This window comes from Brachyhypopomus gauderio, chromosome 13 (assembly GCF_052324685.1).
Source record: "Brachyhypopomus gauderio isolate BG-103 chromosome 13, BGAUD_0.2, whole genome shotgun sequence".
NCBI classification, from domain to species: domain Eukaryota; kingdom Metazoa; phylum Chordata; class Actinopteri; order Gymnotiformes; family Hypopomidae; genus Brachyhypopomus; species Brachyhypopomus gauderio.
The window spans coordinates 2,812,301-2,834,881 of NC_135223.1; the positions used below are offsets into that span (position 1 = coordinate 2,812,301).

Below are 22,581 nucleotides of genomic sequence, written 5' to 3' on the forward strand. Positions count from 1 at the left end.
CGGGTAGCAGGCTGGCTGCAAGAACGAGAGGCAACAAACAACTCGGCAGTGAGGCACTGCAACCGTGTCCATTAAATAGGGCAGTGGTTCCCAAACTTTTTCTGCTGTGCCCCCCTTTAGTAGATGAGAATATTTTTGCGCCCCCCTTACACCCCCCCCCCCCACACCGACTAGGGATGCACAGATTCACGTTTTTCACTTCCGATACCGATTCAGATATCTGAGACTTTGTATCGGCCGATACTGATCCGATACCCAGTGGTGGACTTAGCAATTTGGGAGCTCAAGGCGAAATTAGCTAGGGGGCCCATCAACATTAATATGCGAGAAATAAGTCAGCTAATCAGGGGGCCTCTACAGTGGGCTGCAGTGGGAGGGGCCCAAGGCAGTTGCCTAGCCATGCCTCTATGCAAAGACCGCCTCTGCCGATACCGATCTGATAGAGTAAAACTGTGCTGAATCGACTTAAAGCATTTTTTTTAAAACACAGACATACTGAATTACAAGTTTATTGAAAACTCTGCACCAGTATAGCACACTTAAACACACATAAAACATGTAAAAACAACACAACTTGCATTTGTTCAGTCAGTGCAATTATGAATATAACATTGAATGTAAAATAAATAATACCAAAGAACCTGAAACTTACAAAAACAATAGGTTCACAACTTTGGTCAAACATGAAAAAAATAAACTGCAAGAAACCATTTAAATGGTTCAATTCTAAATATAATTTAAAATAAATAAGGAGACGAAATAAGAGAAACAGCAATACATATGCGGCTAGTTTGCAAGCGCAGACATCACGCTGAGCACAAAGCATGTAACGGCCAGAAATATATGTACTGTCTCTTTAAGGGAGCGAGTTTTTTTTTAGCTTTCTGCCGTAGACAGAGTCAGACCACTTCTCTTTATTTTATTTCTGTAAGTAATGCATTCAATGAGCTTTGGACAACTCACCAATTCATGTATGAACAGTCAAGTAGTGCTGGAGCCCAGGTTTATTTTGGTCAACCAGCAAATAAACGGACTAAGTGGAATACCACCAGCGCGAGTACGAGTCAGCGATTCACCTCTCATCTGTGTGCTTCGTGTTTCACTCGCCAGTTAATTGTCCAAGTTCACTTCTATCCAGCACAGAGTGGATATTTAAGGTTGTACTAACTCCGAAAAACGTTACAAGCATAGAATTAGACTGAATAGATCTGTTTTTATGGATCGGTCACATTGTCACTGATACCCGATCTAGAATTTTTTCCAATATTGGGACCGATACAGATATTAATATCGGAATCGGTGCATCCCTAATTGAAACAAGCTAACTCTCAATTGCAACGGTCACCAGTCGTAATAATTGTTAAAAATATATAAACATATCACGCATGCTTAGAGGAAGGCTGTCTATTCAACCATTTGGAACCGAGTTTACATTGCAAACAAATAACATAAAAATTCTTACTTACCATTATTGGTTGCAACGTTGCTCTGAAAAAATAGTGATTTTAAAGTTGACACCCCGTTTTTGCGCTCTCCAAGTTAGCACCGAGTACACAGTCCTGATGTTAGTGTAATATTGGGTCCGTTGTTCCGTGGGTAGCGTGGTCGTGGATAAAGGAAAGACAAGCATACAAACGAGCTCTTTCTTAATACTTTTTATCTCCTGCTCGGGTAACAGAACTGACATCTCAGTGTTTGTTTCCCGCTCTCCCTCTCGACCCATCAACCCCAGCGCTCACAGGGGAGAGCAATCAAATACAGCCTCTTAACGGCTGTGAATGCACATACATCAAAAGAGGATTTACAAAATTAAAAACAAAATGATTTGAAAATAAAATATTTTTCCATTCTTACATTCGCTTAATGACTATTATGCAGTCTATTCCAATAAAGGACAAAAAATATTTTTTTTTAGTCCATTAAAACATGAAGTTTGAACAATGCCCTTCAAAACAATGTTTTTGTTTCAACAATTTTAGTTTCAAATACATTTTAATTTCAAATATGAATTTGGCTCAACTTTAATGGAGCTATGAAACATGTTATGTTGTGAACTGTATAACGGAACACTATTCTTCCAAAGTCCACACGTTAGCAAAGACTGATAAATCATATAATTTAACTTACCTGTTAGAATAAATTAACACATAATCGAGGCAAAGAAATTCACTGAAATAAATGCACGCAGTCGCAGACCATCTGCCATCTTAGTTGAAAATTGAACGCAGTGATTTTACGTCTATGACGTCAGACGTCATGGTGCATTAACTAACATTTATATTCAGGTAAATCCATCATATAGTTAGTTTTACTTAAAACCACAAATAGGACTCTGCTAAATTAAAACATCACAGTTTCACAAACTCAAAAAGAAATAGTTTAATATAATTGATTTGTTGAAGTCAGTGTAACTTTTGGAAATATTTATTTAAAGTTATTTTAACTCAATCCAGTTAATGAATTTGAACATTAGGGTTTACAGTGCAGTATTAATGATGGAAGCATTTTCTGACTAACATTATAAAACTACTGATCTCTTATTTGAAACTTTGAGGCATATGAAGAGATTTTGTCTCTGTGATTTGTTGAAGTTCTTAGGGTATGATCTATTCATCAGATAATGCAGCATCGTGTCCCACATCTCGATTGCACATTTAACAGAGCATCATAGAAAAGACAATGCAAACGTCTTTAACGTTACATTGTTTTTAAGAAAATTGCTTCAAGAGTCAATGCAACAACGCTTACTCATTTACACATGACCAGTTGAATAGCACTGACCATTTATAATACCAGTAGCTAATTAATTATATAGTTAAACGTTTTAAATGCAACGTAAACAAACACTAACTTGTGCCTTCCAAACCAATGTATCTGGAAATGTAAAATTGTAAAGCATACCACCCAGGCAACCCCTACACTCACCTTTAAGGAAGCTCAACCCTACTCCAGAGATCCATCTCCAGAGTACTAATTAGTCTCCACCCTCAGATCATTCAGTTGTTCATCCCACCTCACTTCCCTTCCTTCCCTCTGTCCTTTGCGAAATATTGTCTTTGGGTTTTGTTCCCAGACTTCGTCTCATGCCAAACCCCTGGATACGAATTCAGTCATCCCATTGTCCACCTGTTGGGCAAAGTGGATATTTGTGTGGGTGTTTTACCCTCAGTTACTCCCCTGCTCTTCATCTTCTGAAGAAAATAAAGAACCTCTGTCATTTGGATCTCTACACACTGTGTTTATTCAAGTAATTACAAAAATAGCCAAACTGAACAAACAGTAAGCATTAAGAAGTGCTTTTGTCAAGGTCAATCAACTAAAACCAGTTAGTGTGGAATGAAAAAGAGATGGATAAAAGAGAACACAGTTATTTATTGGCAAGGTTAAAACAAATTATTTTACACATATTTCTCTCTCTGTCGGACTTTATTTCCACCCTTTCCAGTGTATTGGCAAATGAAATTTCTTCTTCTCCTGAGAAGCCAGTAGACACTGCTGATCTCCAGCTTGCACTTCATAACAGTTTCCTTCCTCTTTCCTCTTTTCCTACATTTGCTTTTTTCTTTGGCTGCCTTTGCCTCTTTAGCTTTGTGCTCTCGGTTTCTCTGCCGAAATATCTGTAGCAGCTTCTCACACCTTGTGGTCTCCTTTAACAGCTTCTTTTGCTGCTTCCAATCTCTCTTCATCTCTGCTTTTTCCTGTTTGATATGTTGTTGGATCCTCTTCTCCTCAAACATTTCCATTTTCTTCCTCTCTTTCTCTCTGGCTTTCTCAACAACTTTCTCTGTAAACTTTCTCTTGTGCTTTTCCACTATATAAAACACAGTCTTCCTTATCAGGGCACACGTGTTGTTTTGGCCCTCACCAGTGTCCTCAACTTGCATCATAAGTTCTGTCTGCATTTTCAACTCACTGGTCTTAAAGCGAGAAAACCAGTCTCCCTGAGTGGATGAGATTAATAAGAATGCTTTATAAACATGAGTCTCCTGCATAAATTTCACTAAAGCAAGTGTCAAAACCCTGCTCACAATGGCAAGACCTTAATCAGGCTTAACCAAAGAAGAGTGCATCCACTTGGCATGGAAGCTAGCGTTATTGAAACATCAACACAGTGTCACTGAACTGCTGTCACACTCCCTAAAAGCCCTGTGTATGTTGTTTAGATTCTCACCTGTGCATGGCCTCTCTTTCTGAATTTTAGAGTCCTGCCTACAAAGGGGTTCTCTCTCCCCAGTAGCCCAGTCCCAGATCACTCAGTTCCTTACTGTCCTCACTCTACACATGGACAGACACACACAGCCCTACGCATGAATGTCTTCTCAAACAAATGTATACCTATGTTCATTTAATAACCTTTAATCTGTTAACCTTTCTCCTAAGAGCCACATTAAAAACCAAGCAAAGAGCCGCGGGTTGGCCACTCCTGACCTAAATGTTTGCTACCATTGCCTCAATGTGTATTAATGGACATTTAGCTAGTAAATAGAAATTTTCATTTAATTCACAGTGACGTCTCGTGGGGATTTATAAACCGCGCGCAGCTTCAAATTGGTGTTTGCGCCATGAACTAATGCACGTGCCTAAAAGACCGCAGAAAGACCTGTGCAGTTTTAGCAAGCATGCTCAAAACGTTCCACGCTCGCATTTTCCTTGTGTTTATAACCAACTGATTTGACATCACTCGGTTCTTGAGTATAGTCTGTACACTTTTTTCTTTTTCCGACTTCGCTTTCTATGGATCAGTTTTTGATGTATTTGCATTCAAAGTATTTGAAGTTTTTAACTAGACCCCGCCTCTTTGAAACAAATGTATAACAGTTCCAAAGGCTTAAGAGTTGGTTGCACATCAGTAATAAGGCACAAAAATCACTATATATCGATGCTCTTTCTAAAAACACATTTAAAATCTATAGCTACTTTAAAAACTGCATTTAAAAACATTATTGTACAACAGTTAGTTCCGACCTCAGGTACTACGATTAATTGCTAAAATATATGTAGCACTTGTCTGGCCAGTATCAGAAAGCACTAACATCTACTAGGTTCGTGTGACGGTGGCGGGTAGGAGCAAGGATGAGACACGAATCCTGCTTTGCAGCCAACGTCACTGCTTTATTCGAGTTGCGTTGCGCAATACGCGCACAGAAAACACAAACTTCACACACACATGCAACGTGCAAACTAAAGACAACGACAAGCACACGACACTGCGCGAACGCACATTAAATAGACAAACTACATGAGCCCCGAGTGATTACGAGACGGGCCACAGGTGAGACGGATGAACACACGCAGACAACCACACCCACGAGGAGCCACAGACGCAGACGGAAAGACGCAGACGACGTAGACACACGCCCACAGGGAGGGGTCCGGAGCTGTTCCGTGACAGAACCCGCCACCAGGGGCTCGCTACTCCCGGAGCGTCCGGCGCAGCTGGAATGCCCCGAACCTACACCGACGGGCAGGTCCGGAGCCGCTGGTCTACGAGCCTCCGAGAGCCGTCACCCCCGACGGCAGGACCGCCACGAACCCCCTAAAACACCCTCCCTGGGAAGACGGGGGAAAACACGTTAGACACATTCAACGGGACATTCACAAACACACAGACTGGCACACTAACACACAGCGGCACAAAAGGGAATAACGGATTAGGCACATATACGGGGAGACTTACGAACACAGGCACACACAAACATGAAACAGGCGCCCAGCTACGCGCCAAGACGAGAGCCCAGAGGAGCGAGAGATCGGGAGCTGCGGGCACCGTTCCACCTCCAGCTGTGGCTGCAGCCCCTCCGCTGGGAGCTGCGCGGCCGGCTGACGTGCCGTGTGCTGCGCGGCCGGCTGACGTGCCGTGTGCTGCGCGGCCGGCTGACGTGCCGTGTGCTGCGCGGTCGGCTGACGTGCCGTGTGCTGCGCGGTCGGCTGACGTGCCGTGTGCTGCGCGGCCGGCTGACGTGCCGTGTGCTGCGCGGCCGGCTGACGTGCCGTGTGCTGCGCGGCCGGCTGACGTGCCGTGTGCCGCGCGGCTGAAGGACGCTTCGGACGCAGAGCCACTGGCGGTCGTGCCGAAAGGGCTGTGTGGACGGTCGACCCCGGTCTCCATGTCCTCCCCCTCTTCTCCTTGGCTCCAGTCCATGGGTCGCTCTGGGCTGCCACCCCGGGTGCAGTCCATGTCGCTGTCACTGGGGCGATCGGAAGAGGGGGTCCACTTCCCCTTAGTGATCTCGACGGACAGTTCCGAGGGAGGAGGGCTCTCCTCGTCTCCGCTCCAGGAGACCTCGGACGATGGGTAGTCTTCTCCACCGTAGCCCACGGTGGAGGCGGCGTCTAACGACGGGGGGTAGCCCTCTCCACCGTAGTACACGGTGGAGGCGTCGTCCACCGAGGGGGGTAGTCCTCCCCACCGTAGTACACGGTGGAGGCGTCGTCCACCGAGGGGGGGTAGTCCTCCCCACCGTAGTCCACGGTGGAGGCGTCGTCCACCGATGGAGGGTAGTCCTCCCCCCCGTAGTCCACGGTGGAAGCGTCGTCCAATGACGGATAGTGATCCCCTCCACCGTAGTCCGGCGAAGAAGAAGAGATGCCTGTGAGCGGAGTGCTGGGGGTGGAGATGGAGGAGACCCTAGCGGGAGGCGGGGGGAGAGAGGGATGAGGGTGGTGCAGAAGAGACAGAACACACATCTGGGGCCCCAGGGGACTGACCGAGGCCGGAGCCCCAGCAGCCATGTGGATACAAGCTGTCCCGCCTTCCATGGTTGTTTGGTGCTGTGCTGTGAGCTACAACGTGTCAGGGCTGACCAATTTGAAGAAAGAGTTGTGCAAACCTTTCACTAATGCATAAAACCAGTTTATGGGTGGCAAGCTTTGTTTTGAGCTTTGCCAAACTGGCTTGTGGATATGTAACGGAGCTCACGTCCGTTCCATGTTTCACTGTTTGAAGAATGAACCACAAGACAACCTCTGTTTTAAAGACTCTTTTTATTGAAACCCACAGGACTGCAGACCCACAGGACTGCAGGTGGACCTTGTCAGAACTCTGAAACACAATAAACTGCTGGGATTATTTTGCACCATTCAGGGTGGCCAACTGATGGTGTACATTATAACAATCATTCCATGTATTTTTGACTGTTTATAGTGTGTTTAGGAAAATGGTTCGGCTTACCTGTTGGTCATACCATGTTGGCAGTCTCTGGCAGGTCAAAGGACCTGAGCCCAGGGGTTTGTGGGGTTTTGTAGTTTTGGAGGAGGTTGTGTGGCAAGTGGACCATGCCATTTCGGATGTTTTGTATGCGATCCGGTGACATTGTTGGCCTCAGTGACCCCTTGTCTCATGCTGCTGTTTGCGTTCCGGCATTGTTTGATTTACAAATTAAGCACTGGTGACACTGGTGCGTGCATTAGTGGAAGTAGGCCTTGTGTTAGTGTGAGTAAAACACAGGTGTGGGGTGCAAGAGCCCATGGCCATACGAGGGAGCTTGTCAGAGTGACTCCCTCAGCTTAGCATCTTAGACAAGGAAGTGGGGGTCAAGGCCCCAAGATCACACTAAACCTAATGAGAAACCGTAACTAATTCTAAGTTAGAATAATTCTCTTTCCAACAGATTCCTCACCAGCAGGTAATGGTGTGGAAACTACAGTCGTGAAGCCTGATGGAGAGTATGCAGAGACACCTGACGAAGACGAGGATGATGACGGCAGTGGTGAAGAAGAGATGCCTGTGAGCGGAGTGCTGGGGGTGGAGATGGAGGAGACCCTAGCGGGAGGCGGGGGGGAGAGAGGGATGAGGGTGGTGCAGAAGAGACAGAACACACATCTGGGGCCCCAGGGGACTGACCGAGGCCGGAGCCCCAGCAGCCATGTGGATACAAGCTGTCCCGCCTTCCATGGTTGTTTGGTGCTGTGCTGTGAGCTACAACGTGTCAGGGCTGACCAATTTGAAGAAAGAGTTGTGCAAACCTTTCACTAATGCATAAAACCAGTTTATGGGTGGCAAGCTTTGTTTTGAGTTTTGCCAAACTGGCTTGTGGATATGTAACGGAGCTCACGTCCGTTCCATGTTTCACTGTTTGAAGAATGAACCACAAGACAACCTCTGTTTTAAAGACTCTTTTTATTGAAACCCACAGGACTGCAGACCCACAGGACTGCAGGTGGACCTTGTCAGAACTCTGAAACACAATAAACTGCTGGGATTATTTTGCACCATTCAGGGTGGCCAACTGATGGTGTACATTATAACAATCATTCCATGTATTTTTGACTGTTTATAGTGTGTTTAGGAAAATGGTTCGGCTTACCTGTTGGTCATACCATGTTGGCAGTCTCTGGCAGGTCAAAGGACCTGAGCCCAGGGGTTTGTGGGGTTTTGTAGTTTTGGAGGAGGTTGTGTGGCAAGTGGACCATGCCATTTCGGATGTTTTGTGTGCGATCCGGTGACATTGTTGGCCTCAGTGACCCCTTGTCTCATGCTGCTGTTTGCGTTCCGGCATTGTTTGATTTACAAATTAAGCACTGGTGACACTGGTGCGTGCATTAGTGGAAGTAGGCCTTGTGTTAGTGTGAGTAAAACACAGGTGTGGGGTGCAAGAGCCCATGGCCATACGAGGGAGCTTGTCAGAGTGACTCCCTCAGCTTAGCATCTTAGACAAGGAAGTGGGGGTCAAGGCCCCAAGATCACACTAAACCTAATGAGAAACCGTAACTAATTCTAAGTTAGAATAATTCTCTTTCCAACAGATCCCTCACCAGCAGGTAATGGTGTGGAAACTGCAGTCGTGAAGCCTGATGGAGAGTATGCAGAGACACCTGACGAAGACGAGGATGATGACGGCAGTGGTGAAGAAGAGATGCCTGTGAGCGGAGTGCTGGGGGTGGAGATGGAGGAGACCCTAGCGGGAGGCGGGGGGAGAGAGGGATGAGGGTGGTGCAGAAGAGACAGAACACACATCTGGGGCCCCAGGGGACTGACCGAGGCCGGAGCCCCAGCAGCCATGTGGATACAAGCTGTCCCGCCTTCCATGGTTGTTTGGTGCTGTGCTGTGAGCTACAACGTGTCAGGGCTGACCAATTTGAAGAAAGAGTTGTGCAAACCTTTCACTAATGCATAAAACCAGTTTATGGGTGGCAAGCTTTGTTTTGAGTTTTGCCAAACTGGCTTGTGGATATGTAACGGAGCTCACGTCCGTTCCATGTTTCACTGTTTGAAGAATGAACCACAAGACAACCTCTGTTTTAAAGACTCTTTTTATTGAAACCCACAGGACTGCAGACCCACAGGACTGCAGGTGGACCTTGTCAGAACTCTGAAACACAATAAACTGCTGGGATTATTTTGCACCATTCAGGGTGGCCAACTGATGGTGTACATTATAACAATCATTCCATGTATTTTTGACTGTTTATAGTGTGTTTAGGAAAATGGTTCGGCTTACCTGTTGGTCATACCATGTTGGCAGTCTCTGGCAGGTCAAAGGACCTGAGCCCAGGGGTTTGTGGGGTTTTGTAGTTTTGGAGGAGGTTGTGTGGCAAGTGGACCATGCCATTTCGGATGTTTTGTGTGCGATCCGGTGACATTGTTGGCCTCAGTGACCCCTTGTCTCATGCTGCTGTTTGCGTTCCGGCATTGTTTGATTTACAAATTAAGCACTGGTGACACTGGTGCGTGCATTAGTGGAAGTAGGCCTTGTGTTAGTGTGAGTAAAACACAGGTGTGGGGTGCAAGAGCCCATGGCCATACGAGGGAGCTTGTCAGAGTGACTCCCTCAGCTTAGCATCTTAGACAAGGAAGTGGGGGTCAAGGCCCCAAGATCACACTAAACCTAATGAGAAACCGTAACTAATTCTAAGTTAGAATAATTCTCTTTCCAACAGATTCCTCACCAGCAGGTAATGGTGTGGAAACTACAGTCGTGAAGCCTGATGGAGAGTATGCAGAGACACCTGACGAAGACGAGGATGATGACGGCAGTGGTGAAGAAGAGATGCCTGTGAGCGGAGTGCTGGGGGTGGAGATGGAGGAGACCCTAGCGGGAGGCGGGGGGGAGAGAGGGATGAGGGTGGTGCAGAAGAGACAGAACACACATCTGGGGCCCCAGGGGACTGACCGAGGCCGGAGCCCCAGCAGCCATGTGGATACAAGCTGTCCCGCCTTCCATGGTTGTTTGGTGCTGTGCTGTGAGCTACAACGTGTCAGGGCTGACCAATTTGAAGAAAGAGTTGTGCAAACCTTTCACTAATGCATAAAACCAGTTTATGGGTGGCAAGCTTTGTTTTGAGTTTTGCCAAACTGGCTTGTGGATATGTAACGGAGCTCACGTCCGTTCCATGTTTCACTGTTTGAAGAATGAACCACAAGACAACCTCTGTTTTAAAGACTCTTTTTATTGAAACCCACAGGACTGCAGACCCACAGGACTGCAGGTGGACCTTGTCAGAACTCTGAAACACAATAAACTGCTGGGATTATTTTGCACCATTCAGGGTGGCCAACTGATGGTGTACATTATAACAATCATTCCATGTATTTTTGACTGTTTATAGTGTGTTTAGGAAAATGGTTCGGCTTACCTGTTGGTCATACCATGTTGGCAGTCTCTGGCAGGTCAAAGGACCTGAGCCCAGGGGTTTGTGGGGTTTTGTAGTTTTGGAGGAGGTTGTGTGGCAAGTGGACCATGCCATTTCGGATGTTTTGTGTGCGATCCGGTGACATTGTTGGCCTCAGTGACCCCTTGTCTCATGCTGCTGTTTGCGTTCCGGCATTGTTTGATTTACAAATTAAGCACTGGTGACACTGGTGCGTGCATTAGTGGAAGTAGGCCTTGTGTTAGTGTGAGTAAAACACAGGTGTGGGGTGCAAGAGCCCATGGCCATACGAGGGAGCTTGTCAGAGTGACTCCCTCAGCTTAGCATCTTAGACAAGATAGTGGGGGTCAAGGCCCCAAGATCACACTAAACCTAATGAGAAACCGTAACTAATTCTAAGTTAGAATAATTCTCTTTCCAACAGATCCCTCACCAGCAGGTAATGGTGTGGAAACTGCAGTCGTGAAGCCTGATGGAGAGTATGCAGAGACACCTGACGAAGACGAGGATGATGACGGCAGTGGTGAAGAAGAGATGCCTGTGAGCGGAGTGCTGGGGGTGGAGATGGAGGAGACCCTAGCGGGAGGCGGGGGGAGAGAGGGATGAGGGTGGTGCAGAAGAGACAGAACACACATCTGGGGCCCCAGGGGACTGACCGAGGCCGGAGCCCCAGCAGCCATGTGGATACAAGCTGTCCCGCCTTCCATGGTTGTTTGGTGCTGTGCTGTGAGCTACAACGTGTCAGGGCTGACCAATTTGAAGAAAGAGTTGTGCAAACCTTTCACTAATGCATAAAACCAGTTTATGGGTGGCAAGCTTTGTTTTGAGTTTTGCCAAACTGGCTTGTGGATATGTAACGGAGCTCACGTCCGTTCCATGTTTCACTGTTTGAAGAATGAACCACAAGACAACCTCTGTTTTAAAGACTCTTTTTATTGAAACCCACAGGACTGCAGACCCACAGGACTGCAGGTGGACCTTGTCAGAACTCTGAAACACAATAAACTGCTGGGATTATTTTGCACCATTCAGGGTGGCCAACTGATGGTGTACATTATAACAATCATTCCATGTATTTTTGACTGTTTATAGTGTGTTTAGGAAAATGGTTCGGCTTACCTGTTGGTCATACCATGTTGGCAGTCTCTGGCAGGTCAAAGGACCTGAGCCCAGGGGTTTGTGGGGTTTTGTAGTTTTGGAGGAGGTTGTGTGGCAAGTGGACCATGCCATTTCGGATGTTTTGTATGCGATCCGGTGACATTGTTGGCCTCAGTGACCCCTTGTCTCATGCTGCTGTTTGCGTTCCGGCATTGTTTGATTTACAAATTAAGCACTGGTGACACTGGTGCGTGCATTAGTGGAAGTAGGCCTTGTGTTAGTGTGAGTAAAACACAGGTGTGGGGTGCAAGAGCCCATGGCCATACGAGGGAGCTTGTCAGAGTGACTCCCTCAGCTTAGCATCTTAGACAAGGAAGTGGGGGTCAAGGCCCCAAGATCACACTAAACCTAATGAGAAACCGTAACTAATTCTAAGTTAGAATAATTCTCTTTCCAACAGATTCCTCACCAGCAGGTAATGGTGTGGAAACTACAGTCGTGAAGCCTGATGGAGAGTATGCAGAGACACCTGACGAAGACGAGGATGATGACGGCAGTGGTGAAGAAGAGATGCCTGTGAGCGGAGTGCTGGGGGTGGAGATGGAGGAGACCCTAGCGGGAGGCGGGGGGGAGAGAGGGATGAGGGTGGTGCAGAAGAGACAGAACACACATCTGGGGCCCCAGGGGACTGACCGAGGCCGGAGCCCCAGCAGCCATGTGGATACAAGCTGTCCCGCCTTCCATGGTTGTTTGGTGCTGTGCTGTGAGCTACAACGTGTCAGGGCTGACCAATTTGAAGAAAGAGTTGTGCAAACCTTTCACTAATGCATAAAACCAGTTTATGGGTGGCAAGCTTTGTTTTGAGTTTTGCCAAACTGGCTTGTGGATATGTAACGGAGCTCACGTCCGTTCCATGTTTCACTGTTTGAAGAATGAACCACAAGACAACCTCTGTTTTAAAGACTCTTTTTATTGAAACCCACAGGACTGCAGACCCACAGGACTGCAGGTGGACCTTGTCAGAACTCTGAAACACAATAAACTGCTGGGATTATTTTGCACCATTCAGGGTGGCCAACTGATGGTGTACATTATAACAATCATTCCATGTATTTTTGACTGTTTATAGTGTGTTTAGGAAAATGGTTCGGCTTACCTGTTGGTCATACCATGTTGGCAGTCTCTGGCAGGTCAAAGGACCTGAGCCCAGGGGTTTGTGGGGTTTTGTAGTTTTGGAGGAGGTTGTGTGGCAAGTGGACCATGCCATTTCGGATGTTTTGTGTGCGATCCGGTGACATTGTTGGCCTCAGTGACCCCTTGTCTCATGCTGCTGTTTGCGTTCCGGCATTGTTTGATTTACAAATTAAGCACTGGTGACACTGGTGCGTGCATTAGTGGAAGTAGGCCTTGTGTTAGTGTGAGTAAAACACAGGTGTGGGGTGCAAGAGCCCATGGCCATACGAGGGAGCTTGTCAGAGTGACTCCCTCAGCTTAGCATCTTAGACAAGGAAGTGGGGGTCAAGGCCCCAAGATCACACTAAACCTAATGAGAAACCGTAACTAATTCTAAGTTAGAATAATTCTCTTTCCAACAGATCCCTCACCAGCAGGTAATGGTGTGGAAACTGCAGTCGTGAAGCCTGATGGAGAGTATGCAGAGACACCTGACGAAGACGAGGATGATGACGGCAGTGGTGAAGAAGAGATGCCTGTGAGCGGAGTGCTGGGGGTGGAGATGGAGGAGACCCTAGCGGGAGGCGGGGGGAGAGAGGGATGAGGGTGGTGCAGAAGAGACAGAACACACATCTGGGGCCCCAGGGGACTGACCGAGGCCGGAGCCCCAGCAGCCATGTGGATACAAGCTGTCCCGCCTTCCATGGTTGTTTGGTGCTGTGCTGTGAGCTACAACGTGTCAGGGCTGACCAATTTGAAGAAAGAGTTGTGCAAACCTTTCACTAATGCATAAAACCAGTTTATGGGTGGCAAGCTTTGTTTTGAGTTTTGCCAAACTGGCTTGTGGATATGTAACGGAGCTCACGTCCGTTCCATGTTTCACTGTTTGAAGAATGAACCACAAGACAACCTCTGTTTTAAAGACTCTTTTTATTGAAACCCACAGGACTGCAGACCCACAGGACTGCAGGTGGACCTTGTCAGAACTCTGAAACACAATAAACTGCTGGGATTATTTTGCACCATTCAGGGTGGCCAACTGATGGTGTACATTATAACAATCATTCCATGTATTTTTGACTGTTTATAGTGTGTTTAGGAAAATGGTTCGGCTTACCTGTTGGTCATACCATGTTGGCAGTCTCTGGCAGGTCAAAGGACCTGAGCCCAGGGGTTTGTGGGGTTTTGTAGTTTTGGAGGAGGTTGTGTGGCAAGTGGACCATGCCATTTCGGATGTTTTGTGTGCGATCCGGTGACATTGTTGGCCTCAGTGACCCCTTGTCTCATGCTGCTGTTTGCGTTCCGGCATTGTTTGATTTACAAATTAAGCACTGGTGACACTGGTGCGTGCATTAGTGGAAGTAGGCCTTGTGTTAGTGTGAGTAAAACACAGGTGTGGGGTGCAAGAGCCCATGGCCATACGAGGGAGCTTGTCAGAGTGACTCCCTCAGCTTAGCATCTTAGACAAGGAAGTGGGGGTCAAGGCCCCAAGATCACACTAAACCTAATGAGAAACCGTAACTAATTCTAAGTTAGAATAATTCTCTTTCCAACAGATTCCTCACCAGCAGGTAATGGTGTGGAAACTACAGTCGTGAAGCCTGATGGAGAGTATGCAGAGACACCTGACGAAGACGAGGATGATGACGGCAGTGGTGAAGAAGAGATGCCTGTGAGCGGAGTGCTGGGGGTGGAGATGGAGGAGACCCTAGCGGGAGGCGGGGGGGAGAGAGGGATGAGGGTGGTGCAGAAGAGACAGAACACACATCTGGGGCCCCAGGGGACTGACCGAGGCCGGAGCCCCAGCAGCCATGTGGATACAAGCTGTCCCGCCTTCCATGGTTGTTTGGTGCTGTGCTGTGAGCTACAACGTGTCAGGGCTGACCAATTTGAAGAAAGAGTTGTGCAAACCTTTCACTAATGCATAAAACCAGTTTATGGGTGGCAAGCTTTGTTTTGAGTTTTGCCAAACTGGCTTGTGGATATGTAACGGAGCTCACGTCCGTTCCATGTTTCACTGTTTGAAGAATGAACCACAAGACAACCTCTGTTTTAAAGACTCTTTTTATTGAAACCCACAGGACTGCAGACCCACAGGACTGCAGGTGGACCTTGTCAGAACTCTGAAACACAATAAACTGCTGGGATTATTTTGCACCATTCAGGGTGGCCAACTGATGGTGTACATTATAACAATCATTCCATGTATTTTTGACTGTTTATAGTGTGTTTAGGAAAATGGTTCGGCTTACCTGTTGGTCATACCATGTTGGCAGTCTCTGGCAGGTCAAAGGACCTGAGCCCAGGGGTTTGTGGGGTTTTGTAGTTTTGGAGGAGGTTGTGTGGCAAGTGGACCATGCCATTTCGGATGTTTTGTGTGCGATCCGGTGACATTGTTGGCCTCAGTGACCCCTTGTCTCATGCTGCTGTTTGCGTTCCGGCATTGTTTGATTTACAAATTAAGCACTGGTGACACTGGTGCGTGCATTAGTGGAAGTAGGCCTTGTGTTAGTGTGAGTAAAACACAGGTGTGGGGTGCAAGAGCCCATGGCCATACGAGGGAGCTTGTCAGAGTGACTCCCTCAGCTTAGCATCTTAGACAAGGAAGTGGGGGTCAAGGCCCCAAGATCACACTAAACCTAATGAGAAACCGTAACTAATTCTAAGTTAGAATAATTCTCTTTCCAACAGATCCCTCACCAGCAGGTAATGGTGTGGAAACTGCAGTCGTGAAGCCTGATGGAGAGTATGCAGAGACACCTGACGAAGACGAGGATGATGACGGCAGTGGTGAAGAAGAGATGCCTGTGAGCGGAGTGCTGGGGGTGGAGATGGAGGAGACCCTAGCGGGAGGCGGGGGGAGAGAGGGATGAGGGTGGTGCAGAAGAGACAGAACACACATCTGGGGCCCCAGGGGACTGACCGAGGCCGGAGCCCCAGCAGCCATGTGGATACAAGCTGTCCCGCCTTCCATGGTTGTTTGGTGCTGTGCTGTGAGCTACAACGTGTCAGGGCTGACCAATTTGAAGAAAGAGTTGTGCAAACCTTTCACTAATGCATAAAACCAGTTTATGGGTGGCAAGCTTTGTTTTGAGTTTTGCCAAACTGGCTTGTGGATATGTAACGGAGCTCACGTCCGTTCCATGTTTCACTGTTTGAAGAATGAACCACAAGACAACCTCTGTTTTAAAGACTCTTTTTATTGAAACCCACAGGACTGCAGACCCACAGGACTGCAGGTGGACCTTGTCAGAACTCTGAAACACAATAAACTGCTGGGATTATTTTGCACCATTCAGGGTGGCCAACTGATGGTGTACATTATAACAATCATTCCATGTATTTTTGACTGTTTATAGTGTGTTTAGGAAAATGGTTCGGCTTACCTGTTGGTCATACCATGTTGGCAGTCTCTGGCAGGTCAAAGGACCTGAGCCCAGGGGTTTGTGGGGTTTTGTAGTTTTGGAGGAGGTTGTGTGGCAAGTGGACCATGCCATTTCGGATGTTTTGTATGCGATCCGGTGACATTGTTGGCCTCAGTGACCCCTTGTCTCATGCTGCTGTTTGCGTTCCGGCATTGTTTGATTTACAAATTAAGCACTGGTGACACTGGTGCGTGCATTAGTGGAAGTAGGCCTTGTGTTAGTGTGAGTAAAACACAGGTGTGGGGTGCAAGAGCCCATGGCCATACGAGGGAGCTTGTCAGAGTGACTCCCTCAGCTTAGCATCTTAGACAAGGAAGTGGGGGTCAAGGCCCCAAGATCACACTAAACCTAATGAGAAACCGTAACTAATTCTAAGTTAGAATAATTCTCTTTCCAACAGATCCCTCACCAGCAGGTAATGGTGTGGAAACTGCAGTCGTGAAGCCTGATGGAGAGTATGCAGAGACACCTGACGAAGACGAGGATGATGACGGCAGTGGTGAAGAAGAGATGCCTGTGAGCGGAGTGCTGGGGGTGGAGATGGAGGAGACCCTAGCGGGAGGCGGGGGGGAGAGAGGGATGAGGGTGGTGCAGAAGAGACAGAACACACATCTGGGGCCCCAGGGGACTGACCGAGGCCGGAGCCCCAGCAGCCATGTGGATACAAGCTGTCCCGCCTTCCATGGTTGTTTGGTGCTGTGCTGTGAGCTACAACGTGTCAGGGCTGACCAATTTGAAGAAAGAGTTGTGCAAACCTTTCACTAATGCATAAAACCAGTTTATGGGTGGCAAGCTTTGTTTTGAGTTTTGCCAAACTGGCTTGTGGATATGTAACGGAGCTCACGTCCGTTCCATGTTTCACTGTTTGAAGAATGAACCACAAGACAACCTCTGTTTTAAAGACTCTTTTTATTGAAACCCACAGGACTGCAGACCCACAGGACTGCAGGTGGACCTTGTCAGAACTCTGAAACACAATAAACTGCTGGGATTATTTTGCACCATTCAGGGTGGCCAACTGATGGTGTACATTATAACAATCATTCCATGTATTTTTGACTGTTTATAGTGTGTTTAGGAAAATGGTTCGGCTTACCTGTTGGTCATACCATGTTGGCAGTCTCTGGCAGGTCAAAGGACCTGAGCCCAGGGGTTTGTGGGGTTTTGTAGTTTTGGAGGAGGTTGTGTGGCAAGTGGACCATGCCATTTCGGATGTTTGAGCCGGGGAGAGAGAGAACCTGCTTTGAGGGGTCTAGTTTTAAAAGGTCATTCCAACTTGAATGTCTGATGATAAAAGGTTTTATACTCATAGTCAACTATTGCATATATATTAAAATGTTTGATTTAATATAAACTAGGAAAGGTAATTATAACCTGTGCATTTTAAACCTTCCCTGCGGGCGTGCCGGTCAGTGGTGTAATCCAAGATTAAATGTTTAAGAGCAGAACTCTGAGAAGAGGGGGGGAGCTGTCTGGGAATGCAGAGGCGTGAGGGCCTGGTTGTAATGTATCAATTGAGTTTGATTAGTTAGGTTAATTTGTTTTTTTGTTTTTGGTTTTGTTTTTGTGCATTCTTTATTATTACTGTTGGTGGAATGCCAAGGCACTCTGCACGTGGACTAAAATAAATATGGTATGGTGGAACTTCCGGTTCTGTTTTTCAGTTTTTGCAAACGCCGTTCGGCTATTCTACAACAGGATACAAATAACCAATGAGATCTATAGTCAAACTGTGTATCTAAAAAAATGTGCCGTATTTTGTCAATTGTGATTTTTACACCGCAATCGAAATTTGTCCTCCGCTTTTAACCGATCTGTGCAGTTAGAACACACACACACACACACTAGTGATTACTAGGGGGCTGTGGATCACACGTGCCCAGAGCGGTGGGCAGCCCTAGCCCCGCGCCCGGGGAGCAGTTGGGGTTAGGTGCCTTGCTCAAGGGCACCTCAGTCATGGCCTCAGGTCTGGGAATCGAACCCACGACCCTCCGGTCACAAGACCAGTTCCCTACCACTAGGCCATGTGTGGAGTACACAAATATTTATGATGCTTTAGTTACTTTTCTGCAATCTCCAACAATGTACTGTGTGTACCGGGGCATGCAAGGGTTAAAAGTATTGTCCGAAGATGAATGTGAGGTCCCAGTATCGCTTTGGGGGCGGGTCAAGGAAATCAAAAAGCGAACGGTGGGTTAAGAGCAGTAAACGTGTATGCTTGCTCTCCAGCCATATAGAGAGAACAAACGAGTATTTATGTGTTTTCAAACGAGAGAAAGTCTGTCTTCGTGAGCACCAGCGTTCAGAGCGAGACGAGCAGGTCTGAGGGCTCTTTAAACTAGACTCCGGTGCGTATTGAGTCAGGACTGGTCTCGGGGAAAATTCAGCTGTTGCGTAGCGCACGAAATGGCGGACGTGCCCACCTTCGTGTAGCAAGAAGAGCGCGTGAGGCCCTTTCTGCAACGTGCATGTGGCGGAGGATACGGCGTTGCCGCGGGGGAAGGCTGCTGGTTTGTTTTTTGTGCACTTTCCTGCGTGTCCGTGTGCGCGCGTTTGGGCTGGCGTTAGCTGCAGGTTGAGCGGGAGCTGTGTTCACGCACAACGCGAGGGATTGCGACCGCGTCTACCGTCCGGCGGCAGTGGGGAAGCGCCACACAGAGACTCAGCGTGTTCCTGGTCTTCAGAGACTGTTTCTCCGTGTCAGACTGTTGCCGTGTACCCTGCCATCCAGACGACATCCTCTCAGCAGTTCGCCTCCTCAGTTGAAGGGAAGTGATTTATTTTGTATTTGTTTGTCTTTCCTGGGTATTTTATTTATGAGGCTACGTTAAGAAAGAGTATTTTGCCTCGTGATCAGAGACTGTGATCAGAGACTGAGATCCACGTGACCGTTCGTAGACTCTTTCTCTCAAACCGTGGACTGCCAAATACACCCAGAGTGGGAGTGCAGAAATAATATTGTGGATTATTTACTGCTGTCGTTGTCATTTGTTTCATTTAATTCCAGAGGAACACCCAGATTTATATATGTTTTAAATGAATAAACTATGTTAATAATTGTTCAAATTATAGTTGTTTAAGTATAGTCACTGTTTGAGTTATATTGTGTGTATGTGTTGGATGCCCAACAGGGTATTTACTGTGTTACTGATATACCTACCTTGGAGTGGGGGCGTCTCACCTGTCCTGTCCTGATCTAGGGAGGGGGAAAGGGGGGTTAACAAACCTGTAGCCATTCACAGTGTGGTTAACACCAATCCTTCGGGCCGCCACCGTGTCAGGGTCTACCGAAGCCCACCTCACCATTTCAGGCAGTGGCTCACCTTACATCTATTTATTGGGGAAGTTAGAAGCCATAGTGTAGAACAGGGCAGGCTATCCATACTTAAACAAATAAGCACTGAGGCTAATTGTACTGGAGGGTGGGGACCCAGATCCTTCTGCTCTCCCGTCGTTCAAGGTGAGGTTGCTGCTACTACCCCCAAAAAACGGGGCTTGACACCCCGTTACAATTGGCGTCACGAACCGGATAGTCAGTAGGTGCATTTCAGGTAGGCTGCAGCTGTTGGTTACAGATCTGTCAATCTTAAGATGGCTGAGCTGGAACAGTTAAAGAGAGAGTTTGAGGAGATGCAGCGAAGGCTGGCTGAGCAGTCTGGAGCTTTGCAGCAAGCTAGAGAGGAGCAGAGAGAGGCACTCTCCCTGGCCAAGGCTGTTATAGATCAGCAAGTTGCTGCCCAGAGGAGTCCAACTGCTGTGTATATCCCTCGGGATCGCAAGTTGCCAGAGTTTAGTGGGAGCTTGACAAAGCCAGGTGACATGAGCATTGAGGAATGGGTGGCAGCGATGAAGTCTGCATTTAAAGTCATGAAGGTTACAGATGAGGATTGTATTGAACTAGTCAGGCAGCAATTAAAGGATGAAGCCAAAATGACAGTGAAGTTTATGCTGAAAGGAGAGGAGGAGAGTGTTGATGAAATATTCTCCACCCTTTTGAAAGCTTATGGGGACAAGGTGCCTATAGGCACAAGACTGAAGGAGTTCTATGATCGGATACAGATGCCTGGTGAGACTATCCGCTCTTACGCATACGATCTGCAAGAGAAGCTTAGTCGAGTCCTCAGTAGGGATTCCAAGCGTGTACCTGATGCTGATGCTGTGCTCAAAGAACAACTGGTACTGGGCTTAAGGGATGACTTCTTGAGGCGTGAGATGAAAAGGAGGGTAAAGGACGAGGAAGATTTAACTTTTGCCCAACTGATGCAAGCCGCTATTACCTGGTCTGAGGAGGAGGAGGTGCCAGCATCAAGTGGCACAAGGAGTAGCTCCCGTTCTAGAGGCGTTGTGAATGCTGCTGCTGCAACTGCAGGTGCTTCCCCAACACTAACTCTTGAGATGCTACATGAGGCTATAGAAAAGATAGCTGCACGTCAGGAAGAGTTGTACGAAGTTGTTCACAGCCAAGAGAAAGCAAAGCTTCAGCAAAAGAGGCCAAGGAAGCTGCCTCTGAAAGATAGCGAAGGAAGGTATGTTTGCTATACATGCAGAGAGCCAGGCCATACCAGTCGTTACTGCCCCCGTAGCGAAGAAGTAAAAAATCATGCTGCCCAACCTAAACAGGGGGAAGCAACAGGTGAAGCTGCAGTCAGGAGCCCGCAAGTTAGACAGAACAGTCAAGACTCTTCAGTAGTCTGGAGTAGGACAGGTAAGACAGTCTCACAGGAAGTGCCTAGCACGCTTAGAGAAAATGCATTTGGGGACTGCTTAACCATTGAAGTTAAGATAGCTGGTGTGAAGACAAACTGCCTCTTAGACACTGGATCAGAGGTTACTACAATAACAGAGTCTCACTTCAAACGACATTTTGAAGGAGAGGAACTGATGCTGTCATCAGCTAGCTGGGTAAAGCTTACCGCCGCAAATGGGTTAGACATACCTGTTCTTGGATGCCTGGAGGCAGACATTGAGTGCATGGGGAGGACGCTTTATGGGAAGTGTGTGTTTGTGCTAACAGACACCAGTCCAGATGTAGCATGAAGGGGCTCTCTGGCATCATTGGAATGAATGTGATAAGTGGACTTCGAGACCTTTTCATTACAGGTGTAGGGGTTTCACCTACTAATCCTTTAAAGTAGATATAATTTGTTTTACCTTAATTATTAATCAGTCTCATTAATTTAGAATCAGTCTCATATTCTAATTATACCAGAACCACAAGTTTAGTTATCAACTAAAGGTAATGAATGGTTTGGTATCTGAAGGATTTAACAATGAATTCTTTGGAGGTTTTGGCAACAACCACTTTTGAATGACATCAACACAGACAATTTGGTGAAAATAAATGATACATTTATTTAAAACCAACTATTCTAAAACACAAAGAGCATCAACATGGATCAGTATATTTACAGTGAAGACTCAGCATCTAGTGTGTGTGTGTGTGTGTGTGTGTGTGTGTAAAAAAAGGGGAGGAGTAAGTGTGCGCGCTTGTGCGCGTGTGAGGAGGCGGAGTTGTAATCTCAGTTCTCCTATGGAGAACAAAGCAACTAAAATGGCGCCGACTTTAAACAGTAGAGCAGCGCGACTATGTTAATGAGCTCAGCTGGTTTATTCCAACGTGGTCAGAACAAAGAGTAATGGCGCTGGCTTACTAACTAAAAATTAATGTAGTGTGTCTGAGAATGGAGACTACAAGTTGTCAAATATTCAGAAGATAAAACATGGAGATTGCATGCCAGGTGGAGAACTTGTGTGTACAAATCTTAACGAAGTTTATGAAAATAAAGTTAAACACAAACATTCAGAATGTATTAACAAAAAAACTTAGTTAACTCTGTAGTTCAAATAACTATGCCCTTTGATGAACTATGCCCAGCGGTAAGAGTCTCACGTGTTGAGGATTTGGGGTTTTGTCGTCCTCCCTGAATTCTCCTGGAATTAGGAGGGAATTTCCACCGCAGGCTCCTCGTTGATTAAACGACGTCGTCCAGGTGTGCTGGGGAATCGTCCAGGAACGCGAGTCTCGTTCACGGTTTAACAACAGGGAATTGATCGCCTTTGTTTCAGTCCGTGTGGCCGCGTTAGCAAGCTTGATTGAAGTAGTTAGGTGAATCTGTTGTCGCGGTACCGTTGATCAGTTGCTGGTTAGATTACACCGTAACTCGGGCTCGTTAATTAAGTAATACGACTTTCAGCTGTTTGCTGTTAGTCGTATGAAAGTTCGCGTGCTCTCAGAGAAAACCGGAGAGAGAGGAGTGGCGGAGCCTCTCTTTAATAGGTCTAACCTATGTATCGG

The 22,581-nt window shown here is 47.0% G+C and overlaps 1 long non-coding RNA gene across 1 annotated transcript; it reads left to right on the forward strand.

Annotated features, from left to right (window-relative positions):
• Positions 1-13,493: 13,493 nt before the first annotated feature.
• On the forward strand, positions 13,494-16,829 carry LOC143473793 (uncharacterized). The gene is made up of 3 exons (XR_013120634.1): positions 13,494-14,533; positions 15,553-15,668; positions 16,687-16,829. It is a non-coding gene; the product is annotated as an uncharacterized LOC143473793 (long non-coding RNA).
• The last annotated feature ends 5,752 nt before the right edge of the window (positions 16,830-22,581 follow it).